The 12,668-nt window shown below is 38.1% G+C and overlaps 1 pseudogene; it reads right to left on the bottom strand.

The window, feature by feature from the left end:
• Positions 1-6,541: 6,541 nt before the first annotated feature.
• LOC127223129 (uncharacterized) lies at positions 6,542-6,625 on the bottom strand (annotated as a pseudogene).
• Between the last annotated feature and the right edge of the window lie 6,043 nt (positions 6,626-12,668).

Raw genomic sequence — 12,668 nt, 5'->3', positions numbered from 1 at the left:
GTCATGTAAAACCAAAGTCACTCAAAGTTTCTGACAGTCGTGATTCAAAAGCATACAGCACAGAGCAGGCACAAAAACAGAAAGGAACCTTTATAAAAATTAAATCAAATTATTTTTTAAGACAAGGTCTTGCAGTGTATCTCCAGCTGTTCTTGCTAATATGTTAAGCTGAACTGGAGCTCACAGAGACCATCTGCCCCTGCCTCTGAGTCCTGGGATTGAAGGGGTGTGCTGCTGCAAATAGAAGAAAGGGAATTGTAAATCAGAGGACTCTGCCATGTAAAGCTGCTGATGACAATTTTCAACATAATGTTATGTAGGGGACTTACACAATGCGTCGGTCCACTTGGTTTCATAAATATGCATGAGCAGGCAGCTCAACATGAGGCTAAGAGAATCCACTCACAGAGTTCATGCATGCTAAACAAACTGGGGCAAATCTGGTACCATCAAGGTGCTCCTGTAAAGATCCTAGCAAAGAGCTTAACTAGGGGAAGAGTCAGATATCACATGACTAAACACCAAAGCCTCTATTACTAGGAGAGAGTCTGAGGATATTCTCACTTGAATGTGTTTCCTTGAAGCCTGTTTGGGTCAGAGAGAAGCACAAGAGATTTCCACTGAAACTCTGTAAAATATAGCCATCAGCAACATGACTCTGAGGGACCTCTCATTGGTATAAAGCAGATGGGACACTTCCTTTTCTTCCTTCCTTTCTTTCTTTTTTTAAATCACAATGCAATGCATAGCTTTGGCTTTTTGAGGGAGAAAGCTGAAAATAGAAGAAGCCAGCCCCTTCCTACAGCCCCTTCCTGAGTGCTGCTGGATTTGTGCAGTAGCGGGGATATACTCATCAGCACTTGTGGAAATGCTCTGTTACTTTGAGAGCATCTCCGGGTAAGGAAATAGGTGTATTTATTAGTCAGGGGACACTAGATCTTCCAAAAAAAAAAATGTGATGCTTTTACTTAAAACACGATGATCTGACGTGTCATGACTTTGACAAACTGTGACCAGACTAGGCATTCTTAGTCAGCATCACAGTCCCTATCCCCAAAACCATGGATGCTAAAAGGAGTAAACTGGCGAACTTTACTCTTCATCATAGTTTGCTTACATGTTAAGAATAAGTGGCCACTGAAAACAAGTATTCACAGCACAAACATACTTTTGTTTAATCTCCATGACAATCAGAATCAGAGTAAACAGATTCAAAGTCATCCAGGAACTTGCCAGAAGTCACACAGTTCATTAGATCTACTAGACTCCATAGCTGGTCAGTGTGCCAGTCCACATGTGCCTGAAAGGTCTGTGTTATGGTTTGATTCTAAACTGTCACCTGCAGGGCCATCTTCCAAACGCTTATTCCCCATGTGGTGGCATTGTTTTTGAAAGGCTGTGGAGATGTCCTGAGCAAGTACACTACTAGGAGTGGACCTTTGAAGGTTAAATGTAGCTCAACCCCAGACTACCTGCTGCACCCTCTGCTTTCTCAGCCTGTATGATGTGAGGGGTTATTGCTGCATGCCCTTGCCATGAAACTCTACCATGAACCCTTTAAAATTATGAGTCAAAATAAACCTTCCCTCATGGTCACAGCAATACAGAAATAACCAATACATTATCTTCTTTAAGATGGCCTCTTCGCTGACTTCCTATTCTTCTACTAGTCATCTCATTTTTTTCGTAACTCAATGAGTTGAGATGGATATTATTCCTCAGTGGGCTTGGAGAGGTTAACTAACCTTCATCAAAGTTACAAAGCTTTCAGGAAGTAGGCATACAATTTAAGTTGAAAACTGCCTTCGATTGGATGGCTATTTCCATTCACACAAACAACTGTATTTAGGGCTAGAGATGTATCTCTATGATATAAAATGTGTCTAGCATGCAACAAACAAGCATATATAAAAGAGAAACTACCCCACAAACAATATCTGCAGAAAGGTTAAGAATTTTTCCATCATCATATAACTAGCAAGCAGCAGAATGGAATTTAAAGTTAAATCAAGTCTAATGGTCTTTTTTTCCATTCCCTTGTTATGATGGAGATGCTTCAGTCTTACCTGTCATCCATGACCTACCATGGCTCATAAGAGTACTGCTGAATTTCATGACTGCTGCTCGGAAAAATAATGGGTTATTTTTTGTTTCCATTTGTATTTTTCATTTGAGCATGTCATTGAACATTTATTTCTACTGAATAGACTTTTTTGGTCTTCAAATATCTAATGAACAATTTTTTTCCATTAGTCATACTAAAGAGGCATTAAATATGTAGGATAGATACTTAACTCTAATCCCCAGGTTATCTTTAAGGTGAAAATCCCTATTAAAGACTCCAACAATGTCATTTGATGTAAGTTGAGAAGAAAAGAGGATGAAAGGCTATCAGGGAATGTAATGAAAATAGGAGCTTGAGACTAAGATCCACATACCAATCTGGGGTTCCCTGCCCTGGGCTTGAGGAGAAAACACAGGCACTCCTAGTACCACAAGGTGCTGGGTGGATGGGCTCTATTATGGTGAGCAAGTATATGGTAGAGTATGAAAGAGATAGAGAGACAGAATGGATCATGTCCTGTGGAGAGAGGCAGACCCACAGAGGTGAAGGCAGTGAGGAATGGGCTGAGCTCAGTGGCCTGTTTGCCACTGAGGGCCACTGTGATATCTGGATCTGGGCTGCTGCCAAGTGTCATGTCTGCACCTGAGGCTCTGCTATAGCCATGGTCTGTGTCAATGTCTGTGGCTCCTGTTACCACCAAAGGCCAAGAAGATAGGGCTGCACAGAGTTGAACTCTCCCTTCACTGTCTACAACACTATTGGCTGAGGTGTGAGAGAGCCTGAGTGGGAGTTAATTTATTTATTAGCATCTTCTTACCAAATGCATAAACTGAGTGACCAGAATCATATTTCTAACGAGTGATCATATCAACTTAGTGTTGAGCCTTTTACAGTAATGAACATGATTAAAAATCTTTTCCCACACCTTAGTGTTAAATTAAAGGCTTCGTCTTTAGCAACTCTCTGCTCATCTTTTTGTGCTCAAATCCTGTGCGTGGTGGGGTGGTGCTCAGCGTGTCTGCTGTCTTTGTTCTTATATTCATCTATTCCTTTGTAATGCAGTAATTAGTTGTAAGATGAAAGCTAATGCTGACTACAAGGGTACGGAGCTATTAATGCTGCTGGCTAATGTACCACTCAGAAGACCAGGCAATTAGAAAGAGAAAAGATTTTCATGTCCTTTCATTGGCTTATTATGACAATTAGGGTAATAAAGGGAAGAATTTATCTCTTTTGCATAAATGAGAGCAGAGATGGAAAGAGTCAGTGGTACTCAGATGAGAAACAGTGAATTTGCAGAGGGCACTCCGTGTGCTCAGGTCCTGGGAGGATAGGAGTCCAACATTCAAATCCACATCTGGAGAGAGAGGCTGTCAATGTGCATCCATATAACTACTGAAGTGCCAAACGAAATAATGGCTGGTGTATGAACACTTTTTAGGAGAGAGATATGGATGACTTTTGCTCAGGGCATATGGTAAGACATCTACAAGTTTATTCAGAGAAATAACATGTCCTCAGTGACCACAATGAACTATTTTTTCCCTTTTACTGAGATTTTTTTTCTATATACTGATTACAGATTCCCCTACCTCTACCCTTCCACCAATTCCTCCCTACCTTCCTTCCCTTCCAGATTCATCCCCTTTCTGTCTTTCATTAGTAAACAAACAGGATTCAAAGGGATAATAATAATAATAATAAAATTAATACAATTATATAGTGAGATAAAACAAAAACTAGCACAACCATAAAGGACAAAAAAAAAAAAAAAAAACAGAAGGTGAAGACCCCAAGAAAAGGCCCAAGAAACAGAGGTGCAAAAATCCACTTATTTGTACCCTCAGGAATAACATAAAAACAGTAAACTAGAATCCATAATATAGACATACACAAAGGACCTGTAGAGAGAAAGAAAAAATTATATTAATAAAATAAAATTAAAATAATACAAAACCATTTAAAAGCCCTGACAAAGAACCTCCCCAAAATGCCACTGAGTTTGGTCTGTTTCCCTAGTGAGACTCCCTTGAAGAAAACTAATCTTTCATTTGTAAGTGGTTATCAATTGGCGAAAGATTCCAGGTTAGGGATGGAGACATGTGTCCACTCTCCTTTCAGTTCTAGGACCTGTTATTTTGATCAGTCTCATAGGTCTGTCTTTGCTGGTACAGTCTATAGGAGCTGGATGCATTTCTGCAGTCCTTGGTGTGACTCTTAGTTAGAAGCCTCCCTCTCCAGGATCAAAAGGATGGCTAACCGAGTGATGTTGGTTATGGTGACTTTTCTTCCATCCCTGCTAATGTTATCTCCAATGGGCCTGCTTTCTTCTTCTCTCTTTTTTTTTCTGGGCCTGTACATGTCTGCATGGTCAGTGGGAGCCAGCTAGTGCAGGATTGTTTGAGGCTATCACCTAGTCGGATCCATGCTCCTCTACCCTTCTCTGAAAGGCAGGTTAGCATTTCTGTGAGAGGACATCTTTTGGAAAGTTTCAGGGAAAGAAGACAGGGCTCCTGCCAAATTTTAACTTTGGATGAGGTCCATGTATCTGTCTGTGGCTACACACTACTGACCATTCTAGTTCTACCAAATAACCACATTTTTTAAAGTCCGAAGAGTCTAGCTGTAGGAAGAATGAACCTTTCTCAGTAATTTGGGCTCAAGGCTAGTCTGGCTCCACAGAGATCTTCAGTATCCAAGGCAGGCCAATCACCAAGATTCTTATGCCATCAATTATACTCATCCTAATGACTTGTAGTTGTAGGGACTTCGATGCATAGATTTTATATTATCATACTTATTCCTTGTTATAATTGTCCTAGGTTAGTCCACTTACTAGTCCCATGTTATTATTAACCTACAACAAAACAGGTTTATTTTCACCAAGTAAATTATACAAAGTCATGTGGCTTTTCAAAGATTATTGTAATCCTAGAGCAGTGGTTCTCAAGCAATGGGTCTTGACCCATTTGGAGGTCACACATTAGATATCTTGCAAATCAGATATTTACATTACAATTCATAACAGTAGCAAAATTATAGTTATGTTGTAGCAAAAATGATTTTATGGTTGGGAGTGGGGTCACCATAATATGAGGAACTTTATTAAAGAACTGCTGCATTGGGAAGGCTGAAAATCACTGTCCCAGAGCTTCCATATTAATCCACTCTCAATTTATGTCAGTTGGGAGGAGGGGAAGCCTTTAGGGTGTCAGAGTCAGGGAAGGAGAAAGGGAAATCAGTAATTTAAAGCACCATGAACACAACACCCTTGATCTCTTCATAGGGGCTACCTTAAAAGTGTTTACTATACCTAAAAGGTCTGAAAGTTAAATTTGATGTGAGTTCAGATATCATCATCAATAATAAACATATCTTAATCATAGTATATCATGAAAAATTTTAGATGTCCCCACAGTATAACCATGATCTTTAGTTGTATAGATACAAGGTACTAAAACCTATGGGCTAAGAGACTGGAACTTTTGCTGGACCTCACAAAGTTAATAATTACAACTTGAAATCACTTGAAGCTGTTATCCTGCTGTGTACTCAGCCTGTTTGCTTAACCTGCTTGTAAGAGTACAATGTAACAATTAACCTTCCTTGCCTTGGATTGTCCAGTTAGCTTTTACTACCAAAGCATAGCTATAATCTCAAAGGATGTACTCTTACATGCCCTTGACCCAGAAAATGTGTCAGCATCATTTGCAGAAAAGCAGCAAATACAGAGGTTGAAAGCAACTTCCTAAAATCTACCATAAAGGTTAAAAGCAACTCTTTATGGATTCTGGTTGATGAACAATGGTGCTTGTTACCTGGGTCAGTTGAACTCACTAACAATCCCTTGTAAAACTCTGCTAAAGTTTTCTGTAAAGTAACCCATTCCTTCCCCCATGGGATTCTTCCTGTGCTGTTCAATAGAAACAGAGCAAAGGTCTCTATCCTGTCCTTGTTAGGGACAGACACACAGAGCTCACACTGCCACCACTGAGACAGACACAGGGACAGGGACAGCCTTCAGGCAGGCACAGATTCAGACTCATGCAACAGACAGAGGACAGAAGTCACGGGAAGCACAATGCAGTGAACTCAAATCTGGACTTCATCTTGGTTAAGCAACTCCAAGGGGAAATGCTTTTATTTCTTCCCTCAATGTGATACTGATGCATTACTGGTGACATGAGGTTAATCACTAGTTCATATAATATGCACATTTAGTCATCACAAGGGACTGAAACACTTCCTCAATACGCCATTTGATACATTTTTAGTTGCATGTAATTATTCGCTGTGTATAATTGTTAATATTACAAAATGCTAAACAGTCCAGTGGGGCTCATTTTAAGGTATGTGGAAGAAAACAGAAATGCATTGGGTGGACTGGCTGGAGTCTGTTGCTGTTTATCATTTAAGCTGAGGGGATCAAAGGAAACTTTTGGCAGAGGATTGATACTACTTTTCTTTCCCCTCTAAGTTCACATCACTTGGCTTGAGAGAGGCACAGCTCACACAACTATGTGACAACCCAGTCATCCTGCTTATGAACTACAAAACAATTGACATTTACATTTTAATATTTATTTCTTAACTATATGTATGTCTGTGTGTGCGTGTGTTGGGGGGGTTTGTGCACTTACATACAGAGGTCCTAACATGACAGATTTGGTAGAATAAAAAATTATAGTCATGCTAAAATAATTGACTTCAGCTTCTGGCTAGTATGTGAGGCATTTGGAATCAACACCCCATCCTAACAATAAATGAAAAGTTAAACAAACTGTAAACCAACATGTCCTTTTATATTTGTCAAAAGAAGTGATGTCACTGCTCTCAAAGAAAGAGACAAGTAAGGGGAGTCACAGGCAGAAGCTTCTGTGGAACCAGCACCTGGCAGGAAAAGCTAAACTCATCAGTGCTCCAGGGACGTGGAGTCCCAAGTGATGTCCCCACACTTATATAAGTTTTGACGTAGGAGCTCAGCCAGGTTCTCGTGGTGAATACTGGAAAATATGTCTACATAAAGATAGAAAAATACAAGAATTATCAATCACATTTTTCTAATTTTTAATCTCTTTGAGTTATTGGTGCTTATAGAAAAAAAACGCTAGTGTCTGTATGACACAGCATAAGTCATCTCTATGATGGTCAAAGTGCAATCCATGGATCATCCTTTCTTATAATATACATGAAGGTGGGATTGGAAAAGTGAGGGATACACATGGTACACTTCTGAGAAATTACTCCAGAAGAGGAAGTGGAGATAATAAGATAATATTGCCAAAAATAATGCAGAGACACAGGGGTAAATAACAGTAAGCAAGTAAGGGTAGCACACACACACACACACACACACAAAGTGGCAAAAGGTTCAACTTAAGCTACTCATACAAATAATCACTGAACACACACATAAACCTACATACACACATACATATGTATATACACACACACACACATACATACACACTTACACATACAAAGTGGCAAAAGGTTCATCTTAAGCTACTCATACAAATAATCACTCAAAAAATAATTTAAAAGCTTCAGATTAAAAAGCAGAAATTAGATTAGATAAAAAACAAAGATCATATAGCTTCAAAAATCAAAACTTCTGCTAAATATAGAATCATAGGTGGATTGAAATGTTATAAAATGATACTGTAAATGCTATGACAAAGGGACATGGAGGACTTCATTAATATCAATGTATGCTCTAACATAGGACAATTGCCACAGATTAAGGGCACTTTCTTGTAGGGTTAAATTTTTGAGAAATTAGAAAAATCCTACATGGTCTATACTTAAAATATATATTTAGAGACAAAGTGATAAACACAGAAAGACAGATTGTGATTATAGACCAGAACTCTTAGAAGCTGATGAATCTATAGGGAAACATCAATAAGATTTGAATAAAATTATCAGTCATTGGGCCTGGAGAGATGGCTAAGTGGTCAAGAGCATTGGCTGCTATTGCAGAGGACCAGGGTTCAAGTCTCAGTACCCATATGGTGGCTCACAGCTGTCTATAACTCCAGTTCCATGTGATCCTCTGCACTCTTCTTGCCTCTAGAACCAGGCATGTGCGCAGTATGCCTATATACATGCAAACAAAACTCTCATGCACATAAAATAAAAATAATGTTAAAATAGAGAAAACAAGGAGTCATAAAGAATATCATAACATGTTTTCTATGTGGTATAATCAGAACCATAATATGGGGATGCCACCAAACCAAAGTTAGCACAAACATTTACACCATTAAATGTTTATATTAGGGACATCTGAAGTCAATTATAAATGTTCTCACCTCAGTCGCTCTTCAAAAAAAACCTTAAGATCAAAGTGGGGGGGACTTAAAAATAAGAAATCACCAAAATAGGAAACAGAAACAATAGAGGGGGAATAATGGACCTGTGCTCAGAGCACTAAGGAGACATGTTTGGTTTTGCTGTTGTGGGGCTGGTACCATCATGCAGAAGCTCAGTAATGGTTCTCCCAGGAGAGAATGTAACCCCTTCTCCACCCGAAATATTGCTAAAGTTCCAGCTGAGAAGTCTTTAGGGGAATATTCACAACATCATTTCCCACTTATGGATTGAACAGAGACACCACAGACTCTGTAACTGCTATATAATTACATTATTAATAAATAGATATTATGAGCAATTGCATGTCATAAGTCCCAATGAACTGAAATAGGCGAAACTCATGAACCTAATTAAATAATGAATAGATAACTGGGATACATTATACTCTATTAAGTAAATTCAATCTTAATTTTTCCAACAAAAAAATGGCATGGTTGTATAGTAAAAAACCCAGTTCTGCTAAATTGTTAAGACAGATATAATACTAATTGTATAGTTTATAGACAATAAAAGAGAAGGAATACTTCCCAACTCATTCACTATACATAAAAATTTTGGCAGATAAAAATTAGCAATACTGTAGAGGATTTGACTCCACGATCAAGTGGAATTTATCCTGGGAATGCAAAGTAGTATTCCTATTAAAAAAAACTAAATCATCACATTAATACACAAAAACTAAAAGCATACAATCTCAATAGTTAAATGACACGCATGCACTATTTTATAAAATTTGTACTAAACCATGAATAAAGGAAAATTTTCTTAACTCAAAAGCTCATTTACTAAAATTGTGCAGCTAGCATCATCATGGAGGTAGGATGTTTTCCTTCTAAGTTCAAGCACAAAGTGAGGATATGTTCCCATATTACTTTTACTGGACATTATGTTAGTTCACCAATATTGAACAAGAAAAGAGAAAAAAAGCAAATATCTGGTAGCAAGGATAAAATATCAAATAATATAACCTACTTGGAAAATACTAAGGAATTTACAAAAAATGCCAAAGCCCAAACAAAACAAAACCAACCAAACAAAACTCCACCAAACAACTTACTAGAAGTAATAAATGAATTCAGTAAGATTATGTGACAAAAAGTCAATATACATATACATGTTATATAGTTATATTTTATCTGGAAGTTGTTGCTTCTCTTATCACAACAAAAGTTTTGTTGAATACTGCTATAACATCGTTTAAAAATGACTTCCTTCTTGATGACCCTAACTAACAATCTAAGCAATAGTGGAGAGGCTGGTTACCTTAAATGCCCTTCCCTGATAATGAGATTGATGACTACCTTATATGCCATCCTAGAGACTTCATCTAGTAACTGATGGAAGCAGAAGCAGACACCCACAGTTAAACACCGAGCTGCACTCCTGGAATCCAGTTGCAGGGAGGGAGGAGTGATAAGCAAAGGGGTCAAGACCAGGCTGGGGAGAAACCCACAGAAACAGCTGACTTGAATAAGGGGGAGCTCATGGACCCCAGTCTGATAGCTGGGAAACCAGCATAGTACCAATCCAGGCCCAGTGAACTTGGGTGTTAGTTAGGAGGCCTGGGCAGTCTATGGGGTCTCTGGTAGTGGATCAGTATTTATCCCTAGTATGCGAATGGACTTTGGGAGCCCATTCCACATAGAGGGATGCCCTCTCTGCCTAGACACATGGAGGAGGGCCTAGGCCCTACTCCAAATGATTTGACAGACTTTGAAGACTCCCCATGGAAGGCCTCACACTCCCTGGGGAACAGAAAGGGGATGGGATGGGTGTTGATGGGGGGGCAGGGAAGGAGGGAAGGGTGCTTGGGAACTGGGATTCATATGTAAAACAAGCTTATTTCAAATTTAAATTAAAAAAAGAAAGAAAATATCTTTCTTCTTTCTATACAAGCTTCTTCAAGGTAATCAGGGGTGAATATGATCAAAATACATCATATCTGTGCATAAAACTATCATAGGTAAACCTATTATTATGTGCACTTGATACATTTTAATAAAACATTTTAAATGGTAAAAAGAAAAAGGAACTTCATATTTTTCTCAGCTCACCTTTGCTTCTCAGGGAAAACACAATTTATTTTGTCCTCAATCTGAACTAAATATGCTCTCCTCAAGGACATTAGTAAAGCCTCAGCTACTGATCTATAAATTATCTTTTACACTATTCTTATAGTGTGCCACCTAGTCAGACCCTTCTGATGCTTTCTTGTTTTGGTGTTCGTGACATTATCATCTGCTGATTCTCCCTTACACTCTCTGGTCACACAACTTAAATATTTTCTTAATAATACAGGGTGTTGTGGTTGTACACCTTTAATCCCAACACTCAAGAGGAAGAGACAGTGGAATCTCTGAGTTCAAAGCCAGCCTGGACTACAGATTGAGCTCTAAGACAGCCAGGTCTACACAGAGAAGTCCTGTCTCGAAAGTAAAAAACAATCCGACAAACAACAGCTTCCTTGTTTTCTATGTCCCTAAACTGTTGATTTTCCTATCCTTGAACCTCATTTGCTGGAGTTACACACCCTGAAATTCTGAAGAAATAAAGGATGCATTAATATAAAAATTCTAAGAAAAAGGTAGGAGTTAAGAAACTTTGAAACATTTTTAATGGCTTATTTGGTGAGTTTATTTTATTTAAAATATATGTTATGAACAGTGTTATATGTTTAGCTATATATTAGATATGCTTCTACCTTATCTTATAATCTATAAACTATATTACACATCTACCAATATTCTGCAAGACTGAATCTACATAGTTAGTATTGTGAAATTACAAGGTGCTAAAATATTTCAGTGGTGGTTTTAACAAAATAACAATAACCACCACCACAGCAATAATAAATCTCACAATATGACCATACATTTTTGTGTGCTTTAAAAAATCTGTATGTGATAGTCACTGTTGAAGAAAGAAGACAGAATTGTTAATTTTATACACAAAATCATTGATAGATTTTATTTATTCATTATATTTTCCAAAGACATTTGGTCACCTGTTAAAATTTATTTAGGATCTGTTTTATTACCATTGAGAATAATCTAACTGTTTCACAAAAGTCTAGAAAATAATCATCTTTATTTCTAGTTATAGAGGAGTAAAAGAGAAGTCATTGACATCTAAGTGGCCTGAAAAGAACATTAAATCAAGAGACCTACCTCATAAAATGAGGGAAATAATAAGTACATGGCAAGAATTGCTTATTAAAGGTTTAGTTTTGTCAGATCCACTGACTCATAAGATTAGGTAGACTGTTATGTATGACACTGGCATGGATTTCTGGAAGAACGCATGAGCATGGCTAGAGCACATGAGTAGCTTCATGAACAATGTGGTTCTGGAACCACATTAACATCAATAACTCTGGCAAAGCCCTGCCCCCACTCCCTTAGCTTATACCTGTATCAAGTGCAGGCATTCCTTTATAACAAGCTGGTGAGATATAAAACATGGAAGTCTTAACTTGTGGATAGGTTGACTCAATGTGTGACTACAGACACCTAAAGACTACTGCATCTTGGTTCTGTGGTCCTATGGATGGCTGGTCCAAAAACTCATCATTGAGGAGTATCTTTCTACTGAGCACATCACTGCATAAGTAAAACTTTCTCTTTGGGTAGAAGAAGTGTCCCAAATAAGAATATATAGATTTATAAGTAAGGTATTATTTTAGTTGTGTATTAAGTACCTGGGAAAAGAAATACTTGAAGATAAAGAATAGGAAAGTTTAGAGACCAGTCATAAGGGTAATCTCCTAAGGGACTGACTATGAAGTGTGAAGACCTTTCTTTCCCCCACATTTGAACATCTGATATGGAAAGAGGCACTAAGTAACCAATGACAACTATTTTGTCATCCAGCCTCTGTTCCTAGTTACTCTTGTGCAGGCACACCGACACATGAACAGAGCAGGCATGTTGACGAGAAGACTAGACAGGAATTATATGAGTTCCAGTCACCATAGTTGATCTCCCTACTGCTGCTATGCTATCTCCAATCTGAACTCTCTCCCTTGAAGATACCAATCAGGTACTTGGAATCAACTTGGAAGCAACAGGTTACCTGAGTCTCACTCAGGAACTGACCACGGGGCTAACCTATCACTATCAGTTTATATTTGGAAATTAAGATCTCCATTTTCATATTCAGGTATTAGAGACATTTCTTTATCAGTTTATTTTATTTTATTAGTTTGGCACTCCATATCCAATAAAATGCT

Source organism: Phodopus roborovskii, unplaced genomic scaffold (assembly GCF_943737965.1).
Source record: "Phodopus roborovskii unplaced genomic scaffold, PHOROB, whole genome shotgun sequence".
In the NCBI taxonomy this organism is placed as follows: Eukaryota; Metazoa; Chordata; class Mammalia; order Rodentia; family Cricetidae; genus Phodopus; species Phodopus roborovskii.
This window is presented reverse-complemented; position numbering and strand designations above follow the sequence as displayed.